This window comes from Strigops habroptila, chromosome 11 (genome assembly GCF_004027225.2).
Source record: "Strigops habroptila isolate Jane chromosome 11, bStrHab1.2.pri, whole genome shotgun sequence".
NCBI lineage: Eukaryota > Metazoa > Chordata > Aves > Psittaciformes > Psittacidae > Strigops > Strigops habroptila.
This window is the reverse complement of record NC_046360.1, coordinates 24,908,514-24,924,009: the sequence shown is the minus strand read 5'-3', so window position 1 is coordinate 24,924,009 and position 15,496 is coordinate 24,908,514. Positions and strand designations below refer to the sequence as shown.

The 15,496-nt window shown below is 35.9% G+C and overlaps 1 protein-coding gene across 17 annotated transcripts in view; it reads left to right on the top strand.

The window, feature by feature from the left end:
- ERC2 (ELKS/RAB6-interacting/CAST family member 2) overlaps positions 1–14,801 on the top strand; it is a 488,016-nt gene extending 473,215 nt beyond the window's left edge. For all 17 annotated transcript variants that reach the window (XR_003993765.1, XR_003993764.1, XR_003993761.1 and 14 more), the window contains one exon: positions 11,758–14,801. The gene's annotated coding sequence lies outside the window, so the exon portion shown is untranslated. The remainder of the gene's footprint in view (positions 1–11,757) is intronic.
- The last annotated feature ends 695 nt before the right edge of the window (positions 14,802–15,496 follow it).

The following is a 15,496-nucleotide window of genomic DNA, read 5'->3' as shown; positions in this document are numbered from 1 at the left end:
TTCCTTTAAATAAATGTAAAATTAAGCATATGGGAGAAAAGCAACCCTAAAATTACATACCAAATGTCAGGCTATAAATTAAAACTCCTCCGGGTGGAGATGTTAGAATTATTGTGCATAATCCTCCAATAATTTAGCTTTATTTGCAGCAGTAATCAAAAAGGCAAACAATAGTATAAATACGTAGGAAATAAATATATATCTAAGCACAAAGCCATTTTTAATCCCTGTACCTGTTCAAGGTTTGCCCACATCTTTTCTATTGCACACATTCTGATAAGCCGCTGAGAAAGAATAGAGAGCACAGAAAAAATTTGAAAAAAGGGTGATGAGGATGATAGAGATTTCAAATTGTTTTTATGTAAAGAGAGGCTATTGCAATATAATTCTTCAGTTTGGAAATATTTGTGATCTCATCACTTGCATGAAAAAATTACTGGGTTTTTTGGTTGTTTTTTACATGATTGTTGATTGTTGAGCTCCATTAAAAAGCTATTCCTGGCTTAATCAACTGGCTTTGATGATAAAACAATTGATAAATTACAGTCAGGGTACATGCTACAACAATTGGCTTGTTCAAAAGCACAAGTAGCTTAGACAAATTAATAAAATGTTAGTTTGATTTGACCTGTGCAAATGTTTGTAAAAACAAGATTTTATCATCCAAAAAATGCAGTGAAACCCTGTTCTTTGACTTAATTCTCGCATTTTATATTCTAGCCCTCACAATACAGTATGCTAAATTAAATATTAAATCATGGTCCAGCTGTGCTTTTTTGCTGAATTTCCCACATCTTTGTGTCCAACTCTACTGTTCTTTATATCACACAGGCCACTGTGTCACATATTCAAAGTGTATAAATATGAATATGGAGGTGTACATAGCAGTGGTGACCTATGTTATATCTGTAAGGCCACATAGAAAATAAGGCAAGACATGCAAGTGTGAGGAAAAAATCCAGAAGTTTAGAATTAAATGGGCTGGATAATTTTATTTGTATTTAGAATGCTTAATGAGAAACTAGGATGTGTTGGCAAATTTCCTTTTCTCTTCTTGAGTTAAAGAGTATAGCAAGAATAGAGTTTCTGGAAATTAGTTCTGAAACTATCTTGTCTTTCTTGTAATATAGTTGTTTCAGTGGAAAAGACTTTTTTGAAGTACCATTTTTGTTGCTACTCCCTCTAAAATTAATGGGGAAATGAACAAGTTTTGTAGTGCCACCATTATTCTTTTTTTCCAAGTTGTTTCTAGGTTAAGTTCCACTCTGGACTTTACTTTTTCCTCAGTGAGGTTGACACATTTGTGCAAGCACAGGAAGAGTATCTTCTGGGGGCAGTTCTGTTTTTAATTAGCAAATTGTTATCCTCAAAAACGTTTTTGTGAATTACTCTTCTCGTTTTATTTTATTCCAACCAACAGAACTGAAATATGCACATAAAGTAGATGGTGATGATATCACACAGTTTCTATCTATAGTCCAATACTATACTCAGCAATGAGTTGGTCAGAAATTGGCAACAGAGACTGATGAGTCTACTATATTCACTACTTCAGAAAATGGAATAAAAAGAGTGGAGAAATAAAGCTTAAGCAAGCAGAAAAATAGAGGAGAAAAGTAGATAAGGTCTATGGACAGTTGGAATGGAAGATTGAGGGGGAAAAGAAAATGGGCATGGGAAACAGGTGTTCTTTAGAAAAAAATACTATTTAGTCTAAGTTGTGATTAACGATGGACTGTAGTGATTATTTTTGCTCATAAATTTACTGATCTTGTAATGTTAAACACAGTTTAATTGCAGTGCATCTTTTTTTTATAAATGCATCAAGTAGAAAATGTTGCCCTTGTAATTTTATATGATTTCATAATGAAGTTCATATTTTTAGTTGTATATGTTTACCTGTCATTTGACACTTGCACGGAAGGTCTGAGTATCTCCTTTGGAAATCTTGTAATCTAAGCCTCTGATCTGACTAACTCTTATACACTTGCATGCTTTTGAGTTCATAAATGGTTAAAAAGATGGTGTTTGGAGATTGCGGGGGCCAAGATTTTGCTTAAACAAGTTGCTTATTGCTGTTTTATTATTTCCCTTTATGCAATAGTCATTATCATTGATACGCTGATAACCATGGGTCTTCGATCTGCAAGGCATGTTATATGCATGCCCTTAGTAAAAGGTAGCCTGTAAGGTCCCTTTCAGGACAGACTCTTAAGCAGACTCTTTATGTGAGGTGCCCATTTAAGTCTCGGTTACAGTAAAAAATAAAACATATGCATATATACTTACCAAAACTGGTCCCTAAGTCTTCCCTACCAGGCACTGAGAAATGCGTGGGCAGACCCATAATTGTGGAGAAGCTCATAATATTGGGGCCTAAAGTATAAAAATTATTGCATAATTAGACCACACAAGTTAGATTTCAAAATGCTGCGTGTTGCTTGGATGGGTATTTAAAAAAATAAGTAGCTGTCGAGCATGTACGGTCATGTTCACACTGCCACACACAGTCATTGTAATGCTTTAGCAGCTCGAGGAGTTTTAAGTGGATCCAGCATTGGTCTTACTTCAAATAGACCAAACCCACTAACACTTTCCTTAGTTGCATCTCTTTCTTCTTGACCTTAAAAGATGGAACTGTAAATATCACACTTCACTTTTATAAGTAGGTTCATATCATGAACCATGTAAAATAAATAATATTTAGGATCATTTGGAGGGGAAGAAGATGAAAGTATATCTTACGTACTGTAGAACAGGCTTTTGGTATATAACAAAACTCTGAGCTATCCTTTGGCATATTGATTTCTTTTCTATTATTAATATAATAAGCATACCTCAAAATGGCCTCCACAGCACAGTTAGTATTTAAATATGACTAATAGGATAACTTTTAAGAGTACAAGGCTATTAACTAGCAGAACAAACTAGTGAAATGGCATGTTAATGGTTTACCTAAATTCTGAAGTATAGATAGGGACATAGAGCTGTTTGTATAAATATTCAGATCCACAGAGCAATACTCTGAAGCTCATTAGTTTATTCTCAGCTTTAGAAGATAAACAATCTGAAGTGATTAGAAAAGCAGATGTAAGCCATTAGATGCATCTTTATTAATGTTCTTATTATTACTTGGTTAAAAAAAAGATAATCCTAGCAAACTTCTGCCAATTTGCTGGAGTCATCTGCCCTAAGAACACCATGCTGTGCCCAGCACTTCCAAGAAGACTTGTCCTCTCTAGCCAAGAAGCTAGCCTTTTCTTCAGGGAAGAAATAGGCACACACATAAAATACCTCAAACCTGCACTCAGCCCTCACCACCTCTCTCTTCCTCCCAACTCCATCCAGCCTTCAGGTACTTCAAAAGAAGGAGTACAGCCCTTCTATGCCTGCTTGTTGGCTGGAATGCTTTGGGATTAAACGTCCTCACCACAACCACCAAATTTATTAATATTTACTCTGGTACAACATCTAGTAACCAATATGTTTCTAACAACAGAGTGTGGTGACAGCCACAGTAACTAGAGTTATCCAAGCACAACAGCCAGCCAATTTTAGTTATTAAATATTGACTGACTCTGGTAGGATGCATGAGGTGAAAACCAAGTCATACTCTCTACAACCAGACAAACATATGAGATTCTAAGAATTTCCTTCTAGTCCCAAACGATCAGCAAATCTGAAAAGATGATGGGGGGTGGGGGGGGGGGGGGGGGGGAAGTCCTGCAAATTCTATAAATTCCACTCATCCAGAGAAAAGCCACAGCTATGACCTTGCTTGGCTCAGGCAAACTCTTAAGAACAGACAAGAAACACTCCTTCATCACTAGTGGCCAAAGAAAGAATGTGATTTGCCTTGGACATCATTTTTGTCCCTCCAAAAGGAGTGGCTGGACATTTCTGTGGATCAGCAAGTCGGAACTTACTGAACCCTTGGCAGCACTGCCAGCAGCAGTGAGCTGGGTGCACGCAAAGGGTGGCTATGCCTGAGCAAAAACCCTGTTACCTCACCCATGGAGAAACAGGAGAGGGCACCAGGGAAATGCCTGTGGACAGAGAGAACAAAAGATTGGCAACCCCTTCCCTCCTTCAGCTGTGGCCTGCCTTTATCATCCTCTGCACATTTAACCTCTTACGTAAGCTTTAGCTCATTTGGGAATGAGGGCAGCGGCAACACGTAACAGGCTCGAGAGAAAAATGTTTCAGAAGCACAAGTATTCAGCCAGCTCGTCATTTGCTCCATATCTTCAGGCTGGTAACTCCTGGCAGTGATGAATCTGCAGGGATTTACAAAACATGGGACCACAGTGTGATTTTATAAGGCAAACAGAACCTTCGGAGCTCAGGGACCATGAGCATCCTTATCATCATGCCATGGAAACCTTGCACTGTTCCCTGGTAAAAGTGTAGTCCTTAGGGAGATAGGGAGGGGTATTCTTCTGATTTGTATCTTGTATTAGGGTTAATAATTTAAATCTAACTCTCAACTATGTCAATAATTTCTCTTTTCATTAATTAATCTTTCTTGTCCATTTCACAAACCAGTTTTTAAAATCTGAATTAAATACATGTTTTATCTTAAAGAAATGAAAAAAAATCAGAGCACTGGGGAGCGTTGATTTAAATAAGTGGATGCTCATGTGTGAAACTTATCCCAGCTGATATTTTAGCGGGTTCATTTTTTCTGTCTTCATTTTGCAATTAATTTCTAGCAACAAAGATTTCTCTATCGAGTGAAAATTTTCTCTTTTAAGAGAAAACATCTTGAGGTTTCATTTAAAAAAAATTAAACAAAACATGCAGCAAGTTGCAATTAAATTTCAGTTAACAAAATGCAAAAATATACCCAACCTCCATCTGCCAAAAATAAATAGTTTGAAAAGTAATTTCACATCCCTGACAATGACGACTGTGTTTATGACATATTTCTTGTGCCATATTCCGCTCTCCTATCACTGCCAGCTTGCGTCCAGTATTTAGAAATAAAACAGAAACACATTGAACTTGCTGAACTAGATGTTGCCACACTGCAACTCTAATGGGCTTAGTGACCACAACCTACAGGGCCCAGAATGTGTCAACAGCAAAAGGGCCAACCTCAATCACTGTCTGTGCTTTTACAAAGTTGTTACATGTTTAATTCTTTGCAGCTTAGTTCTCCTGCTGTTTTGGCTGCTCAAAACCAAGGCTCATATATTGCAGCAGCCTTCTCTACCTCATATAATGCCACAAAGGTCCCAGCAGGAGACCTTTCAGTGGAGCAGACAAGCCACAGGCTAGGGCAAACAGGGCATCACAACTTCCTAATAAGATGACTTATTAGATTGGGGGCTTGACACAGCTTTTATTTAACCACTTCTTTTCCCAGCCACCAGAAACATGAACTGTCTGTCTGCTTGGAGCACAGCAAGTGGTATGTGGATTTGCCACAAGCACTGCCCCAGGCATTCAATCCAGTCTGTAAGTAAACCGGGGTTTGTGGTACCATCTTTATCACTACGACAATGCAATAATTTTGCCCTTAATGCTGGATTTCCAGCTATATGATTTTTTTTATTATATTAATGCTTTCCCACTGGGTTGGTCACTACCTATTCAGGACTTTGAGTGGGCTTGAGGAGGGCTGGCAGTGAATGGGTTAAGCTACTGAAAAGGCAGGATCAGTTTCCTGCCTGCACTTGCAATGGCCTAAGGCAGTGCCTGCTGTTCAGGAGTTAGAGAGAGTGCCTTGCCTTGTCCCAGGTGGCAGACAGGCAAACCATGTTATTAAGAAGCAGAGATCGCAAAACCTTGATCTTCAAAAAAGGCCCCTAATTAGTCCCTAGCATGAGAATAAATAGCATTCCACATCAACAAGGATAAAAAAGGTTCCCTTGAATTTCATTAAGTAATCTCTGCTATTGACAGTTTTTAGGATCACATTGGGAACTCTCATTGTTTGAACCACTTTACCCAAGAGCTCCTCTTTATTTGTCACTACTGTTTAATTTAAATTAAAAAACCAAGAAGTCTTAATGGTCTTACATGCTGCATCTTAAGGAAGTCATAAATGTCTTGATGAAGAGCTCCGTGCCCTATGCTGCTCAGTCACTGCTGCTTCTGTGAGCAGCTCTCAGGTCTGCAGGAGTCGATGGAAATTCTTCCATCAATATGCTCCAGCTCAGCCCATCGAAGAGTGCCAGTCTGAAGCCACCCTTAACATTTCCCATATCCCTCTTTTCAATTCAGTGTGAAAGTGACAGATTGATGAATATGTGCTGAGTTTTCTCATATTTCTGAAGAGCTTTGATTTGGACTAGACTTGTTTTATGAAAAGAAAAATTTTATTAAAAAAAAATACCCCAAACTGTCTTTAAAGTCATATATCACTTGTCTAATTTTAATTTATAAACATTCCCAGTAGAGAAGGCATCCTTGTCCAAATAATCTCAAGGTTCACAAACTTCATCTAATTTTATCATATAATTGTACAGTAGTTTTCAAGGACTCTTACTCTCTAGAGGGCTTGAATCCATTCGATTTTATTCATCCCAATGGTATCTGCTTTTATCCCTGACACAGATTAACAATTCTGGCATTATAGCAATATGGAAAGTTCATCACATTCATGCAGCGATTCTACCACCAGCTGCAGATCGTTCTGAAGTTTACTGTATAATGAATTTAAAACATAAATAGCAACAAATGGGATAAATAATTTCTTTGCCAAAATTGAAATGAAGTTAATTTTGTCTCTATAAATAACTTTCTATACTGATGCTTTTTGTGAACCTTTCAATATTTAATTAAATCACACAGTTTCTGGATCTTTCTTTTAAAGTATGTTTTACTCATGTATTTACCACTTTTAAGCTTTATTGTAAGTAACTATAAATAATTGAAAAAGTAAAAAGAAAAATTATTCTACTTTCACAGTACCTAAGAAGATATTTTCTAGCCTCTAAGGAATATACCTCAGAATTGCTTATTCAAAATCAGTAAATTACCATTATCAGGGAAATTTCATGTTATTATAAAAGAGAGATTGGTTATTAGGATTTTATAAACTAGATTTTAAAGGGTTAGTGCAATAAGAGTACAGCAGGACACCTTTGCCTAGGTGTACCTTCATGTTGCCAGACAGTTGCAGATCTCCCAGGTAACATTTCCTTAAGTGGAATTTTTAAGAATGACTAAAATTTGTTCTCCTCCAAGCAGGGTGTTTACTTTCTGTGTTCAGTGTTCTCCAGATAATGTGCAGTGCTGTACTTACCGCTTGAATCAAGAAACTTCCTTTAGCATTACTTTAACCTGTGGGCTTTACTGATTTGAGATGTAAGAAATTGTATGCCAAAACTTTGGTTATTTTAACTAGTTCTAAACAAGAAAGACTAACATCAGTTTTGACAACAAACAAAACCAGGTTTTGTTCTATCGGTTATGTTTAAAAGATTCCTATTTCAAACCAAACACAACTTGTGGTTATTCTGTCAGATATTTATATAGCCACTGGGGCGCCATAGTTATGCACCGCATACATCATTGTATTTTTAAAATGTACTTAATGAACATTTTTTCTTTTCTGGTAACTACTTCATTGCCTTAAATGAATGCATTCCAATAGAATTTGTAACAAATGAGCACTTTGTGTTTGCATTAATGCCAAACACGTTTAACAAATTTTTAACAAGGAACACTGGCAAAAAGCCAAACTCCTAGAGGGACACTGAAGGAATGCTATAAATTTAAACTAGATTTTACCTTTTCACTCGGCTCAACAAGTGTCTTAGGTGTCTTTGGCATCTCTTTCAAAAGCATTGAAAGTTTTCTATGTAGGTTGGATACAACTTTATGTCTTAATTATTTCTCTTCTTGGCCCTCCTCACTAGAGATTTTCACATCGATACAACAGGCTTTAGCAGGTTACTTTATTCTTTAGAAAGAGAGAGGTGGGGGTTCATTCTTTCCACGAGAGTTAGGCCAGGGGGAAGAAGTAGCAAAACCATTATTTATTATTGGGACTGTAATGACAGAGAAGTTCGAATAGCACGTATCATGCCATTTTCATATCCTATGTTAAGAGGATATGAAATATATCCTATGTTAAGAGGATACAGCGGTGAGCACTCCAGCAGATCTGTACTACCTAATATTGTTTCTTATGCTGAGTTGCAAATATCTGGACTGTGATCATGTTTGCAACTGTACTTCAGGGGCAGGGGAAAAGCAGCCCGCAGTGCTCCCACTGGCCTGAGCTCTGGGCTCACACAGAAGCCACGAGCAGATTTTTGGCTGAATCAAACATCTGGGGGGATTCTGCAGTTGTTAAGTTATGCCCACATGGTACATGTCATTACAGGCCTTGGGAATCACCTAGTCTGTAATACATGTTCATATTAAAAGTGTTACAAGTAGCTCCACAAACCACATGCTTGCTCTTTACTTGTAACTTAATATATTAATTTAATTTTTACTATGTTATTTCAGTTTTAATCAAATGCAGGAACTGAAAAATAATAATACTTAGCACTCATCCAAGGCTATTAAGGCACATTACAAACATTAAGCCTTGCAAATTCCTGTGAGGAGCTTGATGTTATCCCTGCTATAGTAAAGAGCAAGTTAGGCACAGAAAAATTATGTGACTTTTTCCTTAGTCACACAATAAGCTAGTGGCAGGGACAGAATTCAGAACAGTACCATGCTAGGGCTTTGTCTTAGTTAACTGAGTCATTCTTTTCATGGTTTTGCACAGAAAAAAGTAAAAATGGAGAATGCTTTCTTTTTTCTTCATGCCATTTAGACTTTGCTGCTGCAAGAGACGCAGGTGAGTTCCAGGAGGTCACTTGAGAAAGACTTTGAGTTATAGCCTTATTTTTTAAATACTACTTTTCAGTCTAGTGGCTTGTTTCCAGAAAACTAAATAATTCCCCATCATTTGTTGGTACTCTGCTCGCAGTAATGATGAATGAATCTAGAGAAGGAAACTGAGGAATTCCTCCTGACAGATTTTTAAAAGATGTCACATTATAATGCAGATGCCTTCTCATAGATTAAGGAGCAGAAATAGCCTTAACAGGTTTTCATTAATGGTATCCTTCTCTGCTAACATTTGGTCAGATACCCATTCACTGCAATAAAGTGGCTATTCCCTCTCTTTCTGACTCACTAATTACCATATCAGTTGTTGGCCTTTTATGTAGGTACCATGTGTAACAGGTTAGGAGAGGGCAATTTAAGCCTATGTGAATGGGTATCTGTTTTTGTATCTGGGTGCTTGTTGCAAACATTTGGAAAGCATATGGAGCATAATGGACATTAACCCAGATGTCAAAAATAGCCTGCATTTTACTACTGTTATTAAACAGTTTCCCCTTTAACCCCTTTGTGTTTACCCACCCTCTCCAGCTTGTTTCTGGAAATCACTGCTGAGAGGAAGGGATTGGAGGTAAAAAGTAGTAATCAGGCAGGTGTCTTTATCCAAAGGAAAAACAAACTGAACAAATATTTGTGAGCTACTACACTTTTATATCTTCACATCCTTCTGCTGTTTTCATTGACTGGTATCTAATGGACTGTCAGAGGTGCCAAACTCATAAGACATTAATTTCAGATGGAGCACTGCTGAATCTCAGGCCCAATGTATGTTACCAAATTTTATTTCTGTTTTAGAGGTTCAGTTCCTATACCAAGTACAGCATTGAAGAAACAAATATAAATTTAATTTACTCAACCTCAGTTGGTATTTGACAGCAATATCCTTTTATATATTTATTTGGCTTACTTGAGAAATACTTTGCATTTCCTACCTGTGGTGAACAAGTTTTTGTTACACTTCCAATACATATATGGTTTCCTGATGAATGGGTGGTTTGATTAAGCAGATGGGGCTTATTCAGGGGTTTCATTCTATAGTAAAACCCCAACAAAAATTTGGGGAGCAAGCCAGAGAGAGATTGTATTTTGTGATTTGTTGCTGTTCCTCAGATTGGACATTTGATCCTGGGTTCTTATTTTTAAGAGCATAAATGAGTGTTAATTGCAAAGGAACTTAGCTTGTAAAATATCAAGTGTATTGAAGATATGCTGTGATTATGTTTCAGCAAACCTGCTAAAGTTAGACTTTTTTGTGCTACAGTTTCTGGAATGTATTCCCTCGTTAACTTATATGGGTGCTTCCTATGCCTATGTATCTCTCTGAATAATGATTAAATACTCAGCAGCACACAAAAGAATGGGAGCTATGCACTGCTCACGAAACATAATGCATGCTCTGACTTACAGTTTTCATAAAAAGTTTGCAAAGATTTTATGTGCCAGAACTAGTAACATGATCTACTTTAGGAACTCCCTGGTTTTCCAGCTCTGCAGAAGTCATTTTTTCTCCATTCAAGGGCCAGATCCCAAACCTGTTAAAATCAGTGGGAACCCTTCCACATTTCAGTGGGCTTTGGATTAGTCCCTAAGTGTTTGAACCAGAGGAATTGTACCAACCTCCCATTAGAAAAGTAGAAACATTCATCTATGTTTGTATTATATAAAGGATTATATGTACTTGCCATAAAGACACGAACTTGAAAATTGGGATTTAAAGTCATTTTCAAGTATATTCTGTAAACTGTGCTTGACTTCACTCACAGAATAACTACTCTGATAAATATTAGATTCTAGAATTTTAAGGGCCATTTTAGTCGACTAGTTCTATTTACAAAACAGAACAATTTTTCAGCTGTATACAAAAGTATAAGCATTTTGTGGCATTTCCTTTTCATAAAATTGGGTGGTTTGGGAGTTTCTAAGGTTACATAAATGCAAGGGCAATAATGGAGAATCCCATGCATTGCATTTCCACTTTTCTGGAAACAAACTCGGTGGATAAATGAACAACTGTCCTGTAGAGGAATCATTTAATTCCTTACACTCATCTGATATACAGATAATGTGAATAAGACTATTTCACTGCTCTCTGTTCAAGAATACTGTGCCGTTTGCTTGCAGCAGAACTAGTTAACAATAAAAATCATTCAGGCTTCGCTCCGTAGTCACAGTCAGACACGGAGCCTCATTCAAAGCCCATGTCAAACAGGAAGACTCTTTCCACTGACTGACTTGGGCTCACACCAGTTACTTCTCATAGTTCCCTAGATTTCAGCAAAGGCAGCCATGCCAAGAAGAGCAACAGTCATTGATTTGTGACTGCATGGCTGAAAAACTCGTAACTGATCGTTGTGTATTTTAACTTTTACAAATCTGAGATCATATATCCATAAAACCTTTCTCCACTGTTTTGTAACTTAATGCAGACTTGAAATGCTTAAAATACAAAAATAAAATGTTGCTTTCAGTACCTTCAATGTTGGAGAGTTGCTAGAAGTAGTACATATTCCTATCTGCTATCATCAATGGATGATTCTTTTGGTTTCCAAATAAAAATACTTAGTTTTATTAATAGCATTTCCACTTCAAGCTATTGTGCTTATAGATAAGATCAGAAAACTCACTGTTTACAGAGTCACAAGCACAATAGAATTTCACATCTTTGAAATTTAAAATCTTTCCCATTTAAGGGGAATCTTGTCATACAAATCGGCTGTAAAACTAATTGCCACCCTATTAACATAAGTGGGTTCAAATCAAATGTAAATCCTTACTTAATCCTTAGTCCATAGAAAAGTAATATATCCACTCGTGTCTACAAGAAGCTTGCTTAGATGAGCACTAGATGTTTTCTATGCTTCAATCATGTTATTAATTGGAATATTTTGTTCTCTTGTACAGTTGTCAGAGGAACTAGTGAAAGAGGAAGAAAAAAATGTAGCACTGGAAGGTAACAATGATAATCTATTGCATTGGATCTCCAAACATGACCATGATATCCTGGAGAAGATCACAGATGCAGAAAATGAATGCTGAGGTTGATATCTAATGAAATGCTGCATTAATTGGCATTTTCTCCATTATTTCTTGTAGTCTACTATGAAATTAGATACTTTGGAAAACAATTAAGGAGACTCAAGCAGAAATCACAAGAGCTTCATTTCTGTTTTTAATGGGTCTTGCAAGTTATTTTGTTTTCACAAAAGAAACCATCTGTTCAGAATATTATAGTTTAATGAAGTTCAGTTAAACAGGTTATTTAATTTTTTGTAAATGTATATTGATTTTAATAAGTAATTCACATTCTCTTAGATGTGGTATCTGCATTTGCTGATTCTAAAGTATCAGTTCTATTGCACTAGATTATCAAAGAGGTATTAGTAAAATGCTGTATAAGGGTGTTGGCATTAATCTTACCCCCAGTTAGATGCGGGCTTTTCCAAAAAATAAAACCCAAGCCTTTACCCTCCTCTGTTTTCTTATATCTACCGATAAAATAATAATACTAAAAAAAAAAAAAAACCAACCCAACAACCAAAACCAACCAACCAACCAACCAAAAACAAACCAAAAACCAAAAAACATCGATAGTATAACCGGTATTAAGCTCTGGGCCAGGTTGGAAATGAAATCAATTTTTGGTACTAATAACTGATAACAAAGATTAACTTTATGAAAATATGGTGTGTGTCTCTGACAATGCATAGGACATCTAATTTGAGCATAAATGTAAGATTATATACAAGATGTATCTATTCCTGGATGGTAAAAGCTTGAGGCATATATAAATAATATGAATGTATATATATGGACATATACACAAGGATGTATCAACCTTTTACCATCCAAATGCATACAGGTTTTCAACAATAAAAGCTGGGACTCTAAAAAAAAAAAAAAAGAAAAAAAAGGAAAAAAAAAATAACAAAAATAAAGATAAAGATAAGATTGCTGTGAATACAGTATATGCACTAGGTCTCTTGTAAATGAGGAACTGTTTGTTATTGTTTTCTACATTGGAAAACAGTCTCCAACACGGATCCCAATGAATCTTAGATGTTAAAGAAAATACCAATGAACAAATAGCATTTAAAGGCTGTTTGTATCAAAAAAAAAAAAAAAAAAAAGTATCTAGTAAAAGAAATGTAAAGCACATGCAAGGAAAAATCAAAATGTGAAGTCATTACATTGAGTGAGAGATTATAACTGACAGTCAAATCTCTACCACTTCTCAAGGAGAGGATCCTGATGACTCCATGAACATTTTCAGTCAGTCTAGCAAACATGTGCATGTTTGCTGTTTTATTGAGGTATCTTTGTGTCCATGGAAGAAATGCTTCCATGCTGATGGGAGTGGGAATTGAATATCTGCATTTTTAAAGGACAAACAATAAATTTAAGCATGGGTGGCCTTAATCCTTAGTAGTTTTTCTTTGCTGCTGTAAAAGAGAGAAATCTAAATGGATACTCCTAAAGTCTTGCACTGAATTTAGAAAAATTATTTTTTGAACCTGTGGTGCAATTATCCCTAAACATCCTACATGAGCCATACATAGTAACCCCTTTCAAATTATTGTCTAGAGATGATATTTTATTTATTTGTACCATAATTCTTGGTGCAATCAAAGAGCAATTTATTCAAGCAGGAGTCTTGCTGGATGCTACTGTCTTCAGTAAATAGAGTAAAATGCATAAAATTAGTATAGCATGGATAATCCCAATTTCATTCATGTTTAAAAAGTTTGTCCTTTAACTATCAATGGCATTTTAGATCTTTGTTTTTGAAACAGCAAAGCTTTTGGGAGTTTATTTAGCACACATGACAAATGTTGCACTTGGAAACTCAGACAACAAAACTAGTTTCTCATGACAAATTTGTTGTCGCAGTAGGGGACAATCGTCTGTGTCTCTTACAATCAGGTCTTTACCTTAATTCTGCAACTGAATACTTGAAGTAGGAAATAAACTAGGGGGGAAATAGGGTCACAGGTACAAAGCTGTATAGCTAGATATTTATATGTATGTGCCAATTTTGTCACAGGTATTATTTTAGGGGCATTTTTGCTCCACTCATGTTGGTAAGAGTATTGATCTAAACTTTTATCAGGGCCTACAAGTTAGCCCCTAAAGAGGAAAACTTTGTCTAACATTGCTTTTTTTCTTTTCTTCTTTCTTTCTTTTTTTCTTTTTTCCTTTTCATTTCATGTGATACTCTGTGCTGTTTGGAGAAAATCTTTTCATATACGAAAATAGAATCTCGGGGTTTACAATAAACACTGTGATGTTGGGAAATATTTTATTTGAGCAATGTTTGGTAGGTTCCCCCCTTCCCCTTCTAAGTGTAAAGAAGCAAACTTTTGGTTAACATTTAAGATAATTATTATTATTTTAATGTGAGATCAGTCTTGTACTACACATTCTTTATTTCATTTAAATGTACAGTATGAATTTTGTATTTAATGAATTTTGTGTATCCAGTATGCACGTACCTGCACATTGCCTTTCATTTGAAAGTGGGTTTCAATTTACTTTTTAAACAGTGTTTATGAAAAGACCTCAGATGTGTTGACACAAACTATATCTGCAATGTGTTTTTTGTGTGTGTAGGGTGATGTTTGAATGTGATGTTCTGCAGCAATGGGTCAGTATTCCCTATTTACCTTAGATCCTCATTTGATAGTGCTTCTTATAATAATTTTTTGAAGTGAGTGGCATGTTCTGGATTGTGATATTGATATATGGTTAAGGACATTGATATGAAACTAAGGAATTCCTAGAAATTACCAGTGGGCATGTATTAGACAGTCATTGTAATTTAATGTCTGGTAGAAGTGTAAAGTACCAAGGTATTTAGAGTTCATAACATTGTTATCATGTGTATGGGAAGTATTTAGTGTTGATCAGCTTGTTTATATTCATCAAATAAACTTGGTTTCTTTCTGAAATCAGTGTTGTGTCATTAAAAGTAGGTTTAATGACTGTAAGAAAATGTGTGAGAGATGTTTTCCACATGGTAAATCTATCACACTCCTTATTTCTCTAATTGCTACCATTCAAAGTAATTTATCTTCCTGTTGTTACTATCACATAAACTGTTTAAGAAAGCATAAAAAGGAGAATGTGTCCTAGGCCCCAGTCCCAGAAATGCTTACGAGCAACTTTGCTAAAGTGAGGAACCATTTTCTGGATTGGGCTCTTAGAGAGCAATATGCTTTTGAGTGGGTTTCTAAAACATAATATTCTTGTGTGACCCTGTGTAATTGCATAGAAAATTACATTTTGTTTATGTACTTTACTGACCAAAAGCCATAAGGTGTGAAATTCTCTGCACAGTCAGCTCCTTTTTCAGCTGCCTAGTAAGTGGTTCCCCGTTTCCATTATGTTCACTTTTTTTAGAAAAAGAACTTTTGTTGAACAGGAATTTCTTACCTCATAGAACTCCCTGGACCAGCTCAGGGCACACACAGCAGGAGAATAAAAGGTAAGTAAGTATGCATTTTACTTAGGTTATTTAAAAACACACAGTCTCTTAGTTTTAAGCTCTGTTTCTTTACCTATAAATTAGTTTCTTGGTAAGAGAGTACTATGTACTAACATAGGATATTAAGTTTCACTTTTAACTACAGCTAAATATACATTT